This window comes from Scyliorhinus torazame, chromosome 1 (assembly GCF_047496885.1).
Source record: "Scyliorhinus torazame isolate Kashiwa2021f chromosome 1, sScyTor2.1, whole genome shotgun sequence".
Classification (NCBI taxonomy): domain Eukaryota; kingdom Metazoa; phylum Chordata; class Chondrichthyes; order Carcharhiniformes; family Scyliorhinidae; genus Scyliorhinus; species Scyliorhinus torazame.
In genome coordinates this window covers 138519156-138539771 of record NC_092707.1, presented here as the reverse complement: position 1 = coordinate 138539771, position 20616 = coordinate 138519156, and the positions used below count along the sequence as shown (strand labels likewise).

General features: G+C 48.8%; 1 protein-coding gene and 1 long non-coding RNA gene across 3 annotated transcripts in view; one reads left to right on the top strand and one right to left on the bottom strand.

Moving 5' to 3' along the window:
- Nucleotides 1-2057: 2057 nt before the first annotated feature.
- On the bottom strand, nucleotides 2058-2937 carry LOC140413543 (uncharacterized). Its single transcript, XR_011942713.1, has 2 exons — nucleotides 2847-2937; nucleotides 2058-2307 (listed from the first exon to the last, which is right to left on the bottom strand). It is a non-coding gene; the product is annotated as an uncharacterized lncRNA (long non-coding RNA).
- The window catches only part of luzp1 (leucine zipper protein 1), a 202778-nt gene continuing 184864 nt past the window's right edge, over nucleotides 2703-20616 (top strand). The window contains exon 1 of one of the 2 annotated variants that reach the window (XM_072500908.1): nucleotides 2703-3020. The gene's annotated coding sequence lies outside the window, so the exon portion shown is untranslated. Of the gene's footprint in view, nucleotides 3021-3055; nucleotides 3153-20616 lie in introns of those variants that run through there. The other variant, XM_072500910.1, reaches the window with a different exon arrangement.

Here is a 20616-nt window from a genome sequence, read left to right as displayed (position 1 = left end):
TGGGGAAGGACAGAGCCTGTAGTTTTTAAACTCCCTCCCTTGCACCGTTAGGTTCGCGATGCAGAACCCTTTGATCTCTACGGAGTGGGATCCTGCAGCTAGGGAAATCTTTTGCGTACTTGGATAGGTGGTCAGAAAACAGCGTCTTACCGTGTCTGGGTGAATGAAACTTTCGGTGCTCCCGGAGTCGATCAACCATGATGTCTCGTGTCCGTTGATCAGCACCGTTGTCGTCGTCTGGAGTGTCCGGGGCCGTGACTGATCCAGAGTCACCGAAGCCAGTCGTGGTCGTAGTGTCTTCGGACCCCATGGAGCCGTCGATGCTGGGGTCCTTTGTTGTCATCCAAGATGGCGGCGTCCATGAATCGCACGCGGCCGGGGGTGGACAAAATGGCCGCCCCCATGGATCGCACGTAGTCGGGGGTGGACAAAATGGCCACCCTCATGAATCGCACGTGGCTGGGGGGGTCACAAGATGGCGGCACCCATCCTCCCCTCGTGATGCCCGGGACACAAAATGGCAGCACATGGGGCACTGGGGGGGTTGGGGAGCGTTTGGGCTATGCTGGGCTCGTTCTTCTCCTGGGATTGCGGCGACCCCCCGGGACCGGCACACTGCCGCGTAATGGCCCTTCTTGCCGCAGCTTTTACAAATAGCTGCGCGGGCCGGGGGTGTTTCGCTTGCCCGCAGAAATAGCAGCAGGCCCCCCTTGGACGGTCTGGCGCTTTAACCGCGCAAGCCTGTGAGGGGGGGGGGGGGTTTGTCGCGAAGGGGGTCCACGGAGCCCAAGGGGCTGCCGCGCGGTCGTAGGCGCGGGCGTTTTGCGAGGCCACATCTAGGGAAGCTGCAATGGCCCGTGCCTCTGAGAGTCCTAACGACTCTCTTTCTAAAAGTCTTCGGCGGATTTGGGGAGAGTTCATACCTACCACAAAAGCATAGCGAATTAGCATGTCCGTGTGTTCGATCGCGTTCACCGGCGGGCAGCTGCAGCCCCGTCCCAAAATTAGCAGCGCGGCGTAGAATTCGTCTATCGATTCTCTGGGACTTTGCCGTCTCGTTGCGAGTTGGTAGCGTGCGTAGACCTGGTTAACGGGCCGAACGTAGATGCTCTTCAGTAATGCGAGCGCCGTCGGGAAATCCTCTGCGTCTTCTATGAGAGGGTAAATTTCCAGGCTTACCCTCGAATGCAGGACCTGCATTTTCTGGTCTTCTGTGATCCGGCCGGGGGCCGTTCGGAGGTAGCCTTCAAAACATGCTTGCCAGTGTTTAAATACTGCTGCCGAGTTCGCTGCGTGGGGGCTGATCCGCAGGCATTCTGGGGCGATCTGGAACTCCATAGTCCTTTAAGCTTGCTTAATAAATTGTAGCGCACAATGACTTACGAGAGAGACGAGTAGTGATGAAGTCGATGAGGCTTTATTAAGCGAGACTTGTCCCCAGCAGTTCAGCAACAGAATGAAGCGGCGGGGAGAAGCTCGGGTTCTTATACTCCGCCTTCAGGGCGGAGCCAGGAGTTAGCAGCCAACCAGGACCTGGGATCTGTCAGCCAATAGCATCATGGCTTCACAGTCCCACATGATCCCTAATACATACCACCACACAGTTAATGTTAATAAATTGTTTATAGCTTTAGCTACAAGTGTTCTTGTGATAGAAATTAAGCCATCCGACAAGAACATTACATGAAGTGCAAACAAAACTTCAACAAAATGGTAGGCAAGAAACTGAAAAGGAACAGCTGCCTAGAAGATTGAACATAGACATGGAACACGGACTCCACAAGACCACAAAAATGGCAGGGTTCTTGGGAGTCCGTGAACTGCTGTATGCATCACCCTGCACCCTAGGTCTCCCAAGATGTTACTGGAGATGTTCCTGCTTTAAGGGCCTGAACTCCATCATGAGTCAGCATCTTCAGGTGATGGGGATAAAGAAGAAAGTCGGAGAAGTACAAAATGGCAGCAACAGTAGGAGTGAATCCTCACAAGAGGACATTTTGTCACATTAACTTGAACAAGTACAATCTGTAAAAAAAAAAGTGAGCCCACAATGAGTGTAACGTTGCTGAGTTTCACAGTTGCAAATCTGTGCTAAAGTTTTTATTTATCTGTCCACCCGCCCTCTAAAGGGGGGGGGGGGGCGGGGTCCGGATTTCCAGCATCAGCCTGCGATTCCTGGAGGATTAGGCAAATTCCACTGGGCGAGAAGAGTGTCGAAGATTCCACCCCCTTCCCCTGGTATAAAAGTGCTGCTGATTCCTGAGAAGCGGCCGCCTGTGGATAGCGAGCAGGATCCTGAACTGAACACTTAAAAAAAAAATAAAGAGCATTAAAGTCCAGGACAAGTAAGGCTGGAATCCAGAGACTGCCAAATGCAATCAGTCACCCTTAAATTCAGTAAAGGCAGAAGGTTGTTGCAAATTAAGGAGTGCCGATGACTTTTTTTTTTGGTTGGTTGGTTTTGGGGGGGGGGGGGGGACTGCTGCTGCTGCTGCAGGAATGAATGGGTTTCCTCATTGCTGCTGGAGGGGGTGGATGTGTGTATGTAACTGGAGATTTACAATGCACACTCAGGATTTTAAAGTGTTGGGGAAAACAATGGCGTTAGAACTACGAGTGTCTTAGCGCCCCCCCCCCCCCCCAAAAAAAAAATCCCATTGCTTCCGACTGGAGTTGCTGAGACCTGCAGCCTGAGTGTTTGTTCCAGCAGTCAGTCCCTGCAGCCTCGGGCACTGGCGGCTCCGCCTTGACTAAAGCAAAAGTAATCAGTATCCTGCACCATATATGGCCATGAAATGACGTCAGCGCTTCAGGAGGCTGCTGCTTTTCTGCACGGCAATTCCTACCTTTCATTGTGAGGCGGCACAGTTTTCCTTCTGGGGAGGGGGAGGAAAGCAATGTGATGGTCAAAGCCCTGCACAGAGCAAGGGGCTGGGGAGGGAGGGAGCTGGATGTACACAACTCAATGGGAGTTTACTGCAGCTACTCCACACTGGACTATATAACCTCCGGAAGGAAAGGTAAGCGAGAACGTGGCTTTTCACTTCACTGAGAGTTGGGACCTGTATGTGTGATCCCCGGCACGAAAGGCTTTCCGACTTCGTTTGTGTTGGTGCAGAGGGAGAGAGGACATGATCAGGGCAGAGAGCAAGGTGAGAACAGAAAGGGCAACATATAGACGCAGACATTGTGAGGCACAAGAACGGGTCAGAAAGAGAAAAAGCGAGATTGGGAGCGACCTAGAGAGAGCGGGAGTAGGAGAGAGAGAGAGTGGGACAGAAGGGGAGAGAGAGAGTGGGACAGAAGGGGAGAGAGAGAGTGGGACAGAAGGGGAGGGAGAGAGGACAGAAGGAGAGAGAGGGACAGAAGGGGAGGGAGAGAGGACAGAAGGAGTGAGAGACAGAGTAGGACAGGAGAGTAGGGGAGAGAGAGAGTAGGATAGAGGGAGAGAGAGAAGGATAGAGGCAGGGCGAGAGAGAATGATAGAGGCAGGGCGAGAGAGAATAGGATAGAGGGAGGGAGTGTAGGATAGAGGGAGAGAGAGAAGGATAGGAGAGGGAGAATGATAGGATAGGGGAGGGAGAGAGGGATAGGTAACGGAAGGAGAGTAGGGTAGAGGGGGAGAGGGAGAGAGTAGGATGGAGAGGGAGAGAGAAGGATAGGATAGAGGGAGGGAGAATGATCGGATAGGGGAGGGAGAGAGAGAGATAGGATACAGGGAGGGAGGGAGAGTAGGATAGAGGGAGGGAGGGAGAGAGAGAGGATAGGATGGAGGGAGGGACAGTAGGATAGAGGGAGGGAGAGAGAGAGAGAGGATAGGATGGAGGGAGGGACAGTAGGATAGAGGGAGGGAGAGAGAGAGAGAAGGTCAGAATACAGGGAGGGAGAGTAGGCGAGAGGGATAGTAGGATAGAGAGAGAGAGAACAGTAGTGCGGAGATGGATGGCGGGTGGGGGGTAAGGGGAATGGAAGGAGGGGCAGTGAGGAGGGGCGAGAGAAGGAGAGTGAGCAGGACAAGTGAGAGGTTACATGGATATACAGCATAGAAAGGTGCCATTCAGCCCAACCATGGCACTCGCCCGTCCCGCTGTACCCTCCCCTGTCCCGCTGTACCCTCCCCTGTCCCGCTGTACCCTCCCCTGTCCCGCTGTACCCTCCCCTGTCCCGCTGTACCCTCCCCTGTCCCGCTGTACCCTCCCCTGTCCCGCTGTACCCTCCCCTGTCCCGCTGTACCCTCCCCTGTCCCGCTGTACCCTCCCCTGTCCCGCTGTACCCTCCCCTGTCCCGCTGTACCCTCCCCTGTCCCGCTGTACCCTCCCCTGTCCCGCTGTACCCTCCCCTGTCCCGCTGTACCCTCCCCTGTCCCGCTGTACCCTCCCCTGTCCCGCTGTACCCTCCCCTGTCCCGCTGTACCCTCCCCTGTCCCGCTGTACCCTCCCCTGTCCCGCTGTACCCTCCCCTGTCCCGCTGTACCCTCCCCTGTCCCGCTGTACCCTCCCCTGTCCCGCTGTACCCTCCCCCGTCCCGCTGTACCCTCCCCCGTCCCGCTGTACCCTCCCCGTCCCGTTGTACCGTCCCGCCGTACCCTCCCCCGTCCCGCCGTACCCTCCCCCGTCCCGCCGTACCCTCCCCCGTCCCGCCGTACCCTCCCCCGTCCCGCCGTACCCTCCCCCGTCCCGCCGTACCCTCCCCCGTCCCGCCGTGGCCTCCCCCGTCCCGCCGTGGCCTCCCCCGTCCCGCCGTGGCCTCCCCCGTCCCGCCGTGGCCTCCCCCGTCCCGCCGTGGCCTCCCCCGTCCCGCCGTGGCCTCCCCCGTCCCGCCGTGGCCTCCCCCGTCCCGCCGTGGCCTCCCCCGTCCCGCCGTGGCCTCCCCCGTCCCGCCGTGGCCTCCCCCGTCCCGCCGTGGCCTCCCCCGTCCCGCCGTGCCCTCCCCCGTCCCGCCGTACCCTCCCCCGTCCCGCCGTACCCTCCCCCGTCCCGCCGTGGCCTCCCCCGTCCCGCCGTGGCCTCCCCCGTCCCGCCGTGGCCTCCCCCGTCCCGCCGTGGCCTCCCCCGTCCCGCCGTAGCCTCCGCCGTAGCCTCCCCCGCCCCGCCGTAGCCTCCATCACACCCCTTCCCGCTATACACCTTCATTCCCTTCTCCCTTGAATGCCCCTTAATTACATCTTGACCACTTCAACCACTCCCTGTGGTAGAAAGTTCCACATTCTCATCATTCTTTGGGTAAAGATTCTTTTTCAGAATTCCTTAGCAGATTGCTTGGTGACTATCTTATACTGACGGCCTCAGAGCTTCCCCTCAAGAGGAAACACTGTCTTTGTGTCCAAAACCCATTCTAATTTAAAGACCTCGATTCGGCCTCCCCTCAGTATGTCCCCTTTCAAGAGAAAAGTGATCCTTTCCTGATGTATATACCGAGCGAGACCAGGGTGCAGATAGGGAGAAAGGAAGAGAGAGAGCGAGAAGAGGACTGATAGGGAGAGCAAGAGAATGGAACAGGAGGAGAAAGCAGGTCAGAAGTGGAGAGTGAGAGAATTGGACAGAGAGGGGGAGAGTGTAAGAACATGGTAGTGAGAGAGGACATGAGCCAGACAGAGGGAGAGTGAGATGGTGGTGGAGAAGCTGTGGAAAGGCTCCTGCAGTAAATGATCAAGGTGTCTTTGAGTAAGCTCTACAGCTGTTAAGCAGAGCTCTTTGATACACTGTCTCTCCAGCTACTGAGGGGGCAACAGGGTTAGCCAAGAGGGAACTCGCAGCCCTTATTATTAGGCAATTCTTTGCACAAACTGTGACAGAGAAACTCTTCAAAGTCGTTGTGCTCTTTAAAAGAGGGGTGGGGTGGGAGAGGAGAAATCCTTTCTTTGATCATTTCAGCAATGAGTCTTTTATCTGGGGGGGGGGCTGTAATGCGAGAGTTATGATCCGTGTGTCTATTATTTTGTGATCAGCTGAGAGCTCTTTGCAGTCCTAGTTACATTGTCCCTGCCTCTGCAGACATGATTTTCATTCATGTGGAATGGAGGAGGGGAAATGCATTTTGGGTCCTATCCTGGAGCGAGTGAGAATTTGAGAGGTTGGGGGAATATCCTATGGCTGCTTGCATGAGCAGTTTTTAATGGATGTACTTTTCTGTGCTGTTTCAGATCACAGATGGATTGAAATAACCTTGATAGGTTCTTGTGTGGTTGACCCCCCCCCCCCCCCCCCTCAATTTATGTTGTAATCCGGGCATTGAGTTACTGCAAAAATAGATGGATACATTTCGAAAAACAAGATCATAAAGAAATGATAAAAAAATATGGTGGCGAGTGAAGTACTGTGATATTGATACCGACTTCATCAACAGGAGCGAGCTAAAGGGTGCTGTCACAGTGAAGGGATTTCAAACATGAAAGTCTTGCAACTGTGAATACTTTCATCAGAATTACTCCTGTCTCGGAATAATAAAAAGCACAGGGAGATCATTTTACCCACAAAGAGTCCAGCGCCCAACCTGTGCACTCTGTTTACCTAGCTGGCATTCATTGCCTGGCTACAAAGTTTTCTCAGCAAAGGGCTTTCAAAAAGGTGTTGCTAGGTTGCCATGGTGGCTCGGTGTGAAAGGGTAGCTGTTGCATTTCCCAAATCTGGCACACGCCACGAGTAACCAAGTGAAGGGAAAAGGGAAGCGTGACTTCCTTCTGACGTAGACAAACTTGTCCCACTGTGCAGCGTCACAATGCTAATTGTGGATTGACACTGACAGAGGTAGAGAGGGGCCCTAAATATTTTGAGTGGATTGATGGTTAATAAGCATCTGGCAACTAATTCACTACAACCGGAGTACGAGCTGCATGTACTGCCTTGTATTATTTACCTATGTCTCTTGCTCCCAGTGGCAAAAGAATGGATTCAGCCCCCAGGCTGACCTTTGAACCAAACACTATTAACTACTAAATTCTCAATTGCTTCTGCTGCAAACAATATCCCCTTTATTGTTGGTTGGATGCACACAGGCAAAAGCCTCTACTTATCTCTCCTTGCCTTTACCTCTGTTGTATATCTGCAGCTGGCTGCCGTCCAGCACCTTGCTAAATGGCTGCCCTTCATTATTGAGGCTTGAGCACCAGCGTGTCATTCAACTGTAGGGAGTCATCACTGTGGAGTCTGAGCATGCTGCAACCAGGTCCACACAAATATGCCCTTTCCAGTCATTGTGGCTGAATAGCCAAGAAGCAGGAAATCCCTTGATTATTTCTCGGATCCAACATCACTGAGGGCAGAGGACATGGGATTGCCCCCTTGGATCACCGAGATCCATATCAGTCCATTCTGGGGTGGGGCTGGGCCCCTTGGCTTGTTTCAATAATCCACAACACTGGGACCGCCATACAACACACCTAGATGACTACCAATTGATTTAAAGTAAAAATAAGCAGGTACCATATATGTGCTAACAAGGAACGTAATGTTGATCCCAGAGTTATACAACATCAGAGGTCTAAACTTGACACAAGCCAGCAAAGCACAGATTATGAGCAGAGTGAATGTTTTGATGTGTTCACTTGGTAGCGGTAACCAATTCTCTTTAATTCAGATCTCTGCTGACAATGCATTTTGTACATTGATGGTTACAGTATTTCTCCAAAGGCCAAGTAAAATATTTTTTTAAATCGAAGAGCTGAGCTTCCATTGTGAAATAACTCCAAAGGTGAGTTTTTCTTTCCTTCAAGGCAGAATAGCAGTATCTGAACAGGGCGTTTTCTTTTCTGGCTGTTTTATGATTTTCTGGCCCCTGTCGTCGTCTGTTGCTAGTTCTTCACCTGTCACATGTCTCCAGAGAGCTGGCAGTGTGCCCAACAATAATGGTTTGCATTTATTTTAGTGCCTTTAACATAGCAAAATGCCCTAAGGTACTTAAGAGCATTATCAGGAGGTGGTTTCAGGACAGGTGAGTGTAAGTTTGATTAAAGGGGGTGGGTTTTTAAGAACATCTTCAAGGAGGTGAGTGAGGTCCAGGGGAGGGTGGTTGTTTGGAACAGGCTGCTGTCTCGTGATGGGTACCATATGCCAAATCGTTCAAGTGGACTTTTTCCTGGTTGGGCGGACTAAAAATGAGGGAATTCAGGGCCAGTGGGAATTTCTGCAGTAGTTTTGATTGGTGAGAGTGGAATTCTCCCAGATATACTTTTCCCTTCAGGTTGGTCTGGGTTTTTAGATGTGTACCCCCCCCCCCCCCCCCCCCCACCCCAATCTCCCGGGTGATCATTTGGTTTATGGTGGGGTGGGGAGTGTCTTTCTTGTCACACAAAAATTATCTCTGTTGCATGGGATTGGCTGGTCAGATTAGAGGGTCTATACCTGTTCGTCATTGTTCATATTTGATGGGCAGCATGGTGGCGCAGTGGTTAGCACTGCTGCCTCACGTCGCAGAGGACCCGGGTTTGATCCTGGCCCCGGGTCACTGTCCGTGTGGAGTTTGCACATTCTCCCCATGTCTGCGTGTGTCTCACCCCACAACCCAAAAAGATGTGCAGGGTAGGTGGATTGGCCACGCTAAATTGTCCCTTCAGTGGAAAAAACTAATTGGGTACTCTGAATTTATACAAAAAAATATTGTCCATATTTGATCACAGGTTGGTGGGGAAATCACAGCTGAGCCCATTTGAATCTTTACCTGATATCCACAATGTGCATTTTCCATGAGGCTTTGGGAGCAAGAACTGACAGACTTCCTCCTTGGCGTGAGTATGGACCGCTCGTATCCTAGGCCATGGTCTACAGCTCATCTAGCCCTGTGTAAATCGGCTGAGTCGGTCGGTTGGGGAGGGGGTGTAGACGTGTGTCAAACTATGACTCAGCCAGCAGCTTGCTTGCCTCTAAGTCACAAGGTTTTGGGCTCAAGTCCCACTCTAGGGCTTGAGCACAAAATCACAAGGTTCCCACTCCAGTGTCACCTTTTGGCTATGTCTGCCATCCCGGGCCGATGTGAAAGATCCCATTGCACTATCATAGAATCTACAGTGCAGAAGGAGGCCATTCAGCCCATCGAGTCTGCACCGGCCCCTTACAAAGTGCACCCTACTCAAGCCCACGTATCTACCCCTATCCCTGTAACCCAGCAACCCCCACTTAACCTTTATGGACACTAAGGGCAATTTATCATGGCTAATCCACCTAACCTGCACATCTTTGGACTGTGGGAGGAAACCAGAGCATCCGGAGGATGTGGGAGGAAACCCACGCAGACACTGGAAGAACGTGCAGACATGGAGAGAACGTGCAGACTCCGCATTATCAGTGACCCAGCCAGGACTTGAACCTGGGACCCTGGAGCTGTGAAGCAATTGTGCTAATAACTATGCTACCGTCCTGCCCGTGATATTTTGAGGGAGAGCAAGGGGAGTTACTCCCAGTGCCCTGGCCATTATTAAACCTTCAACAAACACACAGGGCGGGATTCTCATGTTCGGCGATCGGGCGGAGAATGGGCTCCGACGCCGATATCAGGGCCCTCGGCGATTTGATGCCGGTCAGCCATGCTCCGCCCCCTCAAACTGCGTCATCGTGATGCGCACCACGTGCAATCGCAATGCTGTTGGTGCCTAATCGGCCAGCCCACCCACGATGCTCTGCTCCCGATGGGCCGAGGTTCCGAAGGTGGAGGACACGTGTGGTCACACAAATCGTGAGCCCGGCATGGCGGCGGCGGACTGTGTCCAGCGCCGCCACACTCGGCTGGAATCTGTGCCGCTGGCCGGGGAGGCTTCTGCAAGGGTTGGGGGGACTGGTGCGGAGTGGCCAGGGTGGGCTGTGGGGTCGCAGATACAGGGTTGGGTCCGCGCACGGCCGGCGCCATGTTGTACGGCGCAACCGCTGCTGGTCGTCAGCCGTGCGCATGTGCAACCCGGCCCTTCCGAGGCTGTTTCTGGCGCGGGAGGCGGGAGTTTCAGTCTGCACCAGTGCTAGCCCCTCACCGGTGAGGGGTACACGCCGATTTGCCGGTTGTGAAACACCACGGTTTCCACGTCAGCACTTAGCCGCAGTAACAAAGAATCCAGCCAACAATATCTGGCCAAAATCACATTGCTGTTTGTGGGAGTTTGCTGTGCACAAAATTGACTGTTGCATTTTCTACATTGGAGTGGTGACTACACTTCAAAAGTACTTGATCTGCTGTACACAAATGCAAGTCTTTTTTCAAATGACTTCCGTCAAAGTGATGTTTTCACAATGCAATGGCAGATTTCACATCCTTTATGCCATTGTTCCAACCCAAAACCAATTCACCCTAATCTTGTGCAGGATGACTTGTTTATCAGAGACTGAGGTTAAAGGTCACTGACAGTGACATTCTCTTCAAAGCTGCGAATGTTGTATCTCAGGTAAATTTTAAAAAATCGTCCGTTTCCAAATCAAATTTACTCCTCACTGAAAATATATTTTAAATAGTAATCATTCGGGTATCAGTGAATGAGCGGATACATTGGTCCTGGGGCCTTACCACCTTGTTCTGGACAGATATTTTTGAATGAATTATGGTGGCCTGGTAGCAAGCGAAACAAAATATATTTTTTTAATTGATGCTTGCCCCTGCTCTGGAGATCCTGATGCTTGTCATGTGGGCCTGTGGAAACTGGCCTTGGTTTCATAACCCACATTAGCCACTCTCGGTGGACTATCCAACCATTGAAAAGTATCAAGGGCTTGCTGAATCTTTCCCACCGTACATCCACAGACTTGTGTCAGGAGACTTTGGATTAGGTTTGGAAGTGTGAATTTGAGAGTTGATTTTTCTCCATCCCTTGCCCTTCAGCACTGAGGCCAACTATCCTTTCCCCCGCCCCCTCTCCCCCACCAACCCAAACAAGAAGGTGAATTAAAAACTTGAAACCACTAATAATCCTTTTTAAAAAAAATTAAAAAATGTCTTTACAATTTAGAGTACCCAATTCATTTTTTCTAATTAAGGAGAAACTTAGCGTGGCCAATTTACCTACTCTGCACATCGTTGGGTTGTGGGGGTGAAACCCACGCAAACACGGGGAGAATGTGCAAACTCCGCACGGACAGTGACCCAGGGCCGGGATGCAACCTGGGACCTCGATGTCGTGAGGCAACAGTGCTAACCACTGCGCCGCTGTGCTGCCCTAACCACTAATAATCCTTTAGTCAGCTTCACCTCCAGGAATGAATATTTACATTGAGACACCAGGAAGGTTCAGCAAACCTGTTGAAGCTGGTGTTGGCAGGGCGTGCGTACCTGGGGCTTTTCCGTGCTGGTTTTGCCATCCACACTGTTTATATCAAACTCACTGTAATCTGATTGACAGCGAACTACGTGTGGTTCTGCAGCCCTCAGCACAATGTAAGTGATGGGGTTTCTACGGCATCAGGAGCCCCAGCTGGTTCTGGATTGTTTCAAGTAGAAGCGACTCTGTAATCAGAACTCAAGCCAAGTTGTAGTTTGCTGTGAACTTTCTAAGGATTTTAGTCAGAGGGGAAGAATACAGAGTGCACATCTATGTGGCTTGTGCATGATCTGCCTTTTTATCGCCCCGATTCTGCTGTTGATCACTGCTCTGCATTATCAATCATTTATTCCCTATTGTGCAGAAGGAGGCCATTCAGTCCATCGAGTCTACATTGGCTCTGAGACCCAATCCTATACTCGTATCCCCTAACTCACCTTTGGACAATAAGGGGCAGTTTAGCATGGTCAATGCCACCTAACTTGCACATCTTTGCACTGTGGGAGGAAATCAATGCAGACACGGGGAAAATGTGTAAACTCCACCCAGACAGTCACCTGAAGTCGGAATTGAACCCGAGTCCCTGGTGCTGTGCGGCAACAGTGCTAATCACTGTGCCACCGTGCCACAATCAAGTGCAAGAAATACTGGCACAGGGTTGAGTAAATGGGATTAAAATGGTTTGTTTGTATGTATGGAAGGTCAATGTGAATGGGGATTGGTTGGACCTCTTTCCGTGTTGTAACCTCTGTGCGTGCATTGGTGTGATCTTGGGGAAAGTGTGGGAAGTTGTTAATGTGGAGCTGCTTTGCTGATGATACAGTCGCAATCCATTATGGAAGGAAGCTCTGGAAATCCTGACCAATGGTCTCTGGGAGCAGCACTGCTCACTGGGAGGACCGAATGGTGGAATCATCCCATTGATCTGAAATAATGGTTATAACCAAGGGGGGTGGATGGAGTCAGATAATGATCCAATCATGGTTTAATTGAATAGCAGAACTAACTCGAGGGGCTGAATGGCCTGCTCCTGTTCCTATACTCCTGATGCTCATGAAAAAAACACACAGTTGTATGAGGGACCCCTAAATCACCACTAAGCACAGTTGCTCCAAAGTACAGAAAGACTTGCATTTATATAGCAGTTTTCCTGACCGTGAGATTTCTCAACTTGCTTACAGCAAATTAAGTACCTTTTGAAATATTGTAACAGAGCAGAGGGAACAGACTGGAAGCAGATTCTTCACAATGCCATCCATGTATCTTGCTGGCATAAGGGATCTTGGCAGTTAACGGCTTCATTGAATTTTACTTCACAGGATTCCAGCGAATATACCCGAATTTCATGGATCATACACCACATTCAAAATTTGATTCATCTGCCATGACCCTGAATCCGTGGGTGGTTTTTCCAGCCCTTCCCACAAAGTCCCGCCGAAGGCAACCCCGCGACAGGTTCCATGTCGGGTGGACGGGCGGGCCATGCCAAATGCTGTAGACGTCAGCAGGGACCAGAGGATCCCACTGGCGGCTAATGGTGAGCCGCTTCCGCTGCCGGAAAACACGCCGCAGCAGGGCCGAAAGTTCCACCCTATATTTTGGTACATGAGATTCCAGGTGTTGTTGGAAGTGAACATTACTATCAGATCAAAGTTTCTGTGCAGAGGAGAACAAAATGTCCAAAAGGGAGTGGTCTTGACTATCTGACCATCCTTCCTCATGCAGAACACTGTCTGCCTGGCCTGGGGAGATAAGAAATTAAATGTTTTCCACCGTCCTTTTTATTCTCTTTTTTTTTTTAAATTTAGAGTACCCAGTTCATTTTTTCCAATTAAGGGACAATTTAGCCTGGCCAATCCACCTACCCTGCACATCGTTGGGTTGTGGGGGCGAAACCCACGCAAACACGGGGGGAATGTGCAAACTCCACATGAACAGTGACCCAGTGCTGGGATCGAACCTGGGACCTCGGCGCCGTGAGGCAGCAGGGCTAACCCACGCTGCCACCATTGCTGCCCATTTTCCACCATCCTGGGGGACTGGGGCTCTATCCCCGTATGTGCACTTTGGTGTCACAACTCAATGCTTCAGAGAATGTGACTCATCAAAGCCTCCGTATCTAGCAGGGTTACCAGTTTTAATCAACACTGACAATGGCGGGTGGGATGAGGAGGGAAGAGGATTTATTTTTACCTTGCCGTGAGCTGCCAAGATCCCAAGCTTTGGAATTTTGTCTCTAAAACCTCTACTTTTTTCCCCTTTTAAAATGCTTCTTAAAACCCACCTTGTTATCTGCCCCAGGATCTCCTGATCTGGCTCCATGTTAACTTTTGTTTCATTACTGCTGCCTCACAGTGCCGAGGTCCCAGGTTCGATCCCGACTCTGGGTCACTGTCCGTGTGGAGTTTGCACATTCTCCCCGTATCTGCGTGGGCCTCGCCTCCACAACCTAAAGATGTGCAGGATAGGTGGATTAGCCATCCTAAATTGCCCCTTAATTGGACAAAAAAGAACTGGGTACTCTAAATTTTTTTTTTAAGCTTTTGTTTATAATACTCAGGTGCAGCACCTTGGAGCCATTTATTGTTGTTGTTGGAATTGGGTATCAACCAGTATTTGATGGGACTTTTACATTAAAAATGGGAGAAAAAAGATAAACATTCTCAAATTATATATTTTTTAAAGTTATGTATTTTAAAATACACACAATTCCTAATATTTTTATAACAAAGACCTATCAGTCTTGTTTTTCTGGACACTGAAAATTCACACTGTATCAGCGTCCTGTCTGTAAATGTGCATCAGTAAGATACAGCTTGACGTGCCTTATTCACGCACATCCTTTGTTTTGTTGTGGGTTTCAGGGCATGTTATGAAGAGCGCCATGGCTTAGACTCTGACTATGCCCAAATATGCATTTCTTTACATCATTAATGATTAATCTCACCTTTTTTAAATATAAATTTAGAGGACCCAATGTTCTTTCAAATTAAGGGGCAATTTAGCGTGGCCAATCCACCTAACCCGCACATCATTGGAGTGTGGGGGTGAGACCCACAAAGACATGGAGTACCTTTTTTTTTTGAAACAGTCGAATTGAAGGACTCATCAGGATGGTTGCCCCCTTATAGACTTTTCCTGCACCCCCCGCCACCCCTATCCAGCTTCCCAATATCTTTGAACACTTCTGTTTATTGGTTCAGAAAGAAAGTGAGAAGGACATACATTCTTTTAATGCCTCCATGATTTTCCTTCCAGCTTGCTCACGGCAGTGCCCTAGAGCTTGGCCTTCGTTCCTGTAGAATCCAGGGTAATGCTCGAGGGTTGGAAATCCCACATGTGGTATGGTTAGGTTGCCAGGGTTAGCACAGAAGTGAAAACCCATGTCACACTGTGCCAGTCAACAACATCACCAACCTTCCAAGGAATGTAAAATGCCATTTTAGGCACAGCTTTAGTAATGTTGATAACCCTGACCTTGAAGGTGAAGGTCCTGCACACCAAAGTCAACATGGATTTATGTGAAGGGAAATTATTGTTGACAAACCGATTGGAGTTTTTTGAGGACGTAACTAATAGAATAGATAAGGGTGAACCAGTGGATGTTGAATATTTGGATTTTCAGAAAGCTTTTGACAAAGTCCCACTTAAGAGGTTAGTATGCAAAATTAAAGCATAATTTTGGGATAATATAGCATGGATTCAGAAATGGTTAGCAGACAGGAAATAGTAGGAATAAATGGGTCTTTTTTGAGGTGGTAAGCAGTGACTAGTGGAACCCATAGGGTTCAGTGTTTGGGCCTAGCTATTCACAATATACAGCAATGGTTGGGATGAGGAACCAAAAGTGATATTTCCAAAAGTGATGACACAGAACTTGGTGGGAATGTGAGTGGTGAGGAGGAGGTTAAGTGGTTTCAAAGCGATTTAGACAATATGAGTGAGGGGGCAAATACATGGCAGATGCAGTATAATGTGGATAAATGTGAAGTTATCCACTTCAGAAGGCAAAACAATGGCAGAATATTATTTAAATGGTGATAGATTGGGGGATGTTAAGCTACAAAGGGCTCGTGTACATCAATCACTGGAAGCAAACATGCAGGTACAGCAAGCAGCCAAGAAGGAAAATGGTATGTTGGCCTTCTTACAAGAGCTTTGACAAAGAGTCATCCATACTCAAAACGTTAGCTCCCTTTTCTCTCCACAGATGTGTCAGGCCTGCTGAGATTGTCCAGTATTTACTATTTGTGTTCTCACAAGAGGACTTGAGTACAGTAGCAAGAATGTCTTACTGCAGATGTACAGGGCCTTGGTGAGACCACACCTGGAGTATTGGGTGCAGCTTTGTCATCTTATCTAAGAAATTATATACTTGCCGTGGACGGAGTACAGCAGAGCTTCACCACACTGATTCCTGGGATGACAAGATTGTTGTGTGAGGAGAGGACGGGTCGACTGGGCCTGTACTCACTGGAGTTTAGAAAAGTGACAAGGGATCTAAGTGAAACATATACAATTCTGACAGGGCTGAACAGACTGGATGCAAGGATGTTGTATTCGCTGCTGGGCTGGTCTAGAACAAGGGGTCGTACTTCAGGATACAAGGTAAACCAGGAAGGACTGAGACGAGGAGAAACTCCATCACTGAGGGTGGTGAACCTGTGGAATTCTTTCCACAGAAGGCGAAGTCACTGGATATATTTAGGAAGGAAATATAGATAGATTTCTAGACTCTAAATGCATCAAGGGATATTGGGGGGGGGGGGGGGGGGGGGGGAGAGCATGAGAATATGGCAATGAAATAGAGAATCAGCAGTGATTATATTGAATGGCAGCGCAGGCTTGATGGGTCAAATGGAAAACACGTGTTTCTGGCTATCAAGTCGAGGACAGGAGCAGGTTTGGTTACATCGCATCAATAGGCAAATGAGCCAACAAGTCACCATTTAAATAAAAGCAAAATACTGCAGATGCTGGAAATCAAAAAGTGCACGAAAAGCTCAGCAGGTCTGGCATCACCTCTGAAGAGAGAGGCAGAGTTCACGTTTCGAGTCCAATATGACTCCTCTTCTGAACTTGAGGAAGAGTCATACGGACTTGAAACGTTAACTCTGTTTCTCTCTGCTCAGATGCTGCCAGACCTGCTGAGACTTTTCTGCAATTTCTGTTTTTAAGTCATTATGTAGGTTTGGGTGCGAAGCATGACCATTTGTTTGAGTTCTGAGAATGCCTCCGCTGTGGCTGAACTGTACCACGACACATGCCGGTACCATTGGCAAAGGGCAGGAGGAAAATAAGGGTAGCGGGGATGGTGAGACGAAAGAGGGAAAGCAGTTTGGGATAGAAATGTCTGAAATCCAAAAGTTATTGTTTTGAATCACGTGCCATATTACAAGTTCCCGAAAGCGAGATGAGGGTCCCAGTAACTTTTTGAACCAAGCAGAATATCAGTTCCTCAGAGAAAGCTGAAGCTGTTAGGTGAATTGGACATTCTGAATTCTCCCTCTGTGTACCTGAACAGGCGCCGGAGTGTAGCGACTCGGGGATTTTCACAGTAACTTCATTGCAGTGTTAATGTAAGCCTACTTGTGACAATAAAGATCATTAAGTATTGAAGTAGTGCTGTGTTGCCTGGGTTTCTGATAATGAAAACAGAAACTACAACAGGCTTCTCCTTTATTGATTCCAGGATCACTGGCAATAGCAGTCTTTTCACCAGCCCAAGTGGTGGTGTTCCCATGTGCCCTTATTCTTCTAGGCGGTAGAGGTGGCGGGTTTGGATGGTGTTGTTGGCGGGGCCTTGGCAGATTGCTGCAGAGCATCTTGTAGATGGCCAGAGATGGTCTCCGTCACTGCAGAATGCTGTTATGAGTCACCCTGAAGGATGTTCAACCGAATGCAGGTTCAGAAGAATTAATGAAATTGTTGGGATCCGTTTAACATGTGGTGCCCATGTTTTATCACACCAGGATCGCTCGTTTCATGGCTAAATTTTCAAACCAAACGATATAAGCAATGCTAACGGGAACCATTAGAGAGGATGTTGTGCGGATCTTGCAGGTTTTAAGGATTGATCATTTTGATGGAGAGACAAGCGTTTTCTAGCGCAGGCAGAGCTGGAAAGATTAGTGCTGCTGAGCCCTGTGTAAATAACCGAAAGCAATTCAATTTAGATTGATCTGGTGAGTGACGTTGGGCAGCTTCCAGTGTTTTGTCACCATTTGCACAGTCGGCAGCAATAATTTGGCATGGGTTTGATAAATGTCTGAACAGGATCTGAGGTCTTGAGTCACAAGATACCAAACATTTACTTATACTTTCTACTAAAGTTTTAACTTAAGAACATAAACATAATTTTTCTGTTTTTTTCACTTTACACATACCCTTAGTTGTAAATGGAACTGATTGTCAGGTAAGTATTATTGCTCCGAGTTTTCAGGAGATGCAAAAATTGGTGTAAATGTAAGTGGCCAAGAGGAAAACAATTTCTGCCCTTTCGAGAATATACAAAAATTCTAATCAGCGCCCAACGCGCCATAAACTGTGGCATTTGGCATTGTTTAAATAAAATGCAGCACTAACTTGCCATTCTAAATCTGGGGTCTATGGACAACACTGTGGCATAGTGATTAGCACTGCTACCTCACAGAGCTAGGGTCCTGGGTTCCATTCCGGCCTGGGTGTCTGTCTGTGTGGAGTTTGCACTTTCTCCCTGTGTCTGCGTGGGTTTCCTCCCACAGTCCAAAGAAGTGCAGGTTGGGTGGATTGGCCGTGCTGAATTTCCCCTTTGGCTTGTGTTACAGGAATAGGGTGGGGATTGGGCCTCGGTAGATTGTTCTTTCGAAGGATCTGTGCAAACACGATGGGCTGAATGGCCTCCTTCTGCATGCACTGTTGAGATTCTATGAAGAATGTGTCAGACAATGAAACTGCTCAAAATGATTTGGCAGAACCTTTCTTGGCCGGGTTCTGGTGTATTAACTGAGGACGTGCAGGCTGATTTATTGGCTTGTAGAAGGGAAACCCCAGTAAAGTCCACTCCAGATATCTACCATTAAAGCATCCAAGTGCTTTCATCGCAGTGACCTGTCACATCACTGCAATGCTGACCTTTCTGTTTCAATTTGAGGCTATTTTTCTTTGTTGTGATTGAGGATTGACCAGCCGAGCAATGTCAAGGGCTGTGTGTAGAGGTGGAAATGGGAGAGACTGAGGTGAAGTGGTCATTTAAAAAATATATATTATTTTCATGAGATGTGGGCATTGATGGCAAGGCCAGCATTTATTGCCCATCCCTAATTGCCCTTGAGCTGAGTGGCTTGTTAGGCCATTTCAGAAGGCAGTGGAGTCAACCACATTTTTAATGGAGTAATCCAGAGAGCCAGGCTATGCTCCAAGAGGACGCGGGTTCAGATCTCACCTTGCCAGCTCGTGGAAGTTAAATTTAGTTAATATAAAAATCGGGAATATAAAGCTTCTGTAATGGTGTCCATGGAACTAGCATTGATGTGAAAACTCATCTGATTCCTTAATGTCCTTCAGGAATGAAAATCTGCCATCCTTTCCCGCTTGGCCTATATGTGACTCCAATCTGGTTGAACTACACTCTGAAGTGACCCTAGCAAGCCACTCCGTTCGAGGGCAATTAAGGATGGGCAATAAATGCTGGCGCAGCCAGCCACCGCCATACCCAAATAGAATAAAAAGAAAATTTGAAAACGTCACATCCGAATGTATAACATATCTATCATAGCATGCCTGTGTCATATTTAATAAGAATATAAATCGGAGTTTGAGGAGGCCATTCGGCCCATTGAACATGCTCTGCCTTTCAATAAAATAATGAACAATCTTCTACCTCAACTTTATCTTCCCCATCCCCACATCCCTTGATTCTCTGACCCTTTGAGTGAAGACATTTATCCTCATCTCCATTCTGAATGGCTGTCCCCTTATCCTGGGACTGTGAGCCCTAGTTCTATATTTCCCAGCCAGGGAAACATTCTTCTTGCAACTACTTTGTCAAGTCCCTTCGCAATTTTACACATTTCCAATGCGATTACCTCTCATTCCTCTAAACCCTGGGGGATATAGGCCCAGGCTAGTCAATCTCTCCAGATGTGATAATCACTTCACCCAGGGTATCCATCTAGTGAACCTTTGCACTTCTAAGGCAAGAATATCCTTCCTTGGGTAAGGAAGCCAAACCTGCGTTATTTCAGTAAGTCATCTTTACTCGTACACTTTGTAAGAAAAGGCTTTGCTTGTTGTATTTGCATGCTCACGTTTTATGTTACTTTACAAGAACACCCAAGTCTCTCTGAATTCCAACCTTTCCCGGTCTCTCACTTTAAAAAAAGTGCACTTTTATATTTTTCTTATCAAAATGAATAACTTTACATATCTACAAATTACAATCCATCTGCCACACTCTTGCCCCCTCAATCTACGTCTATCCCTTTTTGCAACCTTTTTGTGTCCTCTTCGAGTTCTCTTTCTGTGTGGGCTATTTTATATAGGCCGACAGCGGTGTAAAAAACATACACATGTTCGTTGAATGTGTCAAACATTTACACGTGACCTATTTTGCTGGTCAGAACTTCTTCCCTGTATTAAAAGAGTGAACAAATTTACAATTTTATAGCACCTTTCATGCCCCCGGCAATTCTTTACTTAGCAGGTTGAAGAGCAAGTACGCAAGGCCAGAGTCCGAGGAATGGAGAGTACAAATGGTTGGGGTTGTTGTAGGGCTGGAGTAGATGAGAGAGACAAGAAGGCGTGAGTTGTTGGGGGACCAAACAGTTCTAAGCCTACGTCAGTGAAGACTTGTTGAGTCGGTATTGGTGCAGGATAAGTTAAAAGCAGCAAGGTTTTAGATGAACTGACATTCATTGAGAATGGAGCACGGGAAGTCAGGTGGGAACCAATTGAATAAAAGTGCTGTGGATGCTGGAACCATGAAATAAAAGCAGTGCTGTAAAAACTCAGCTGGGCTGCTGCTTCCAGTGTCATTCAGACTTTCCATATCGTTTCAGAAATATCTTTGATGCCTGTCAACCTTCTGGTGGTGTCTTCAGTCCAGCGCCCTTCCAGATTTTCTTCAAATCTTTCTCAAACTTGACCAGGAAATCAAGGTGCTTTCACAAGTTGCAAAGCCAACCTTGACAAACATTACAGTACTTCATTCAGGAGCAAACGATGTGGGAAACCCTCAGCTCTATCTGCGGCCTTGCCAGTCACCAGGGCCTCGCGCTCCGGCAACTCCCCCCCCCCCCCCCCCCCCCCCCCCCCCCCCACCTTGGACTCAATGTTAACTCAGTTTCTTTCTCCACAGATGCTGCCAGACTGGCTGCATTTTCCCTGCACTTTCTCTTTTTATTTCC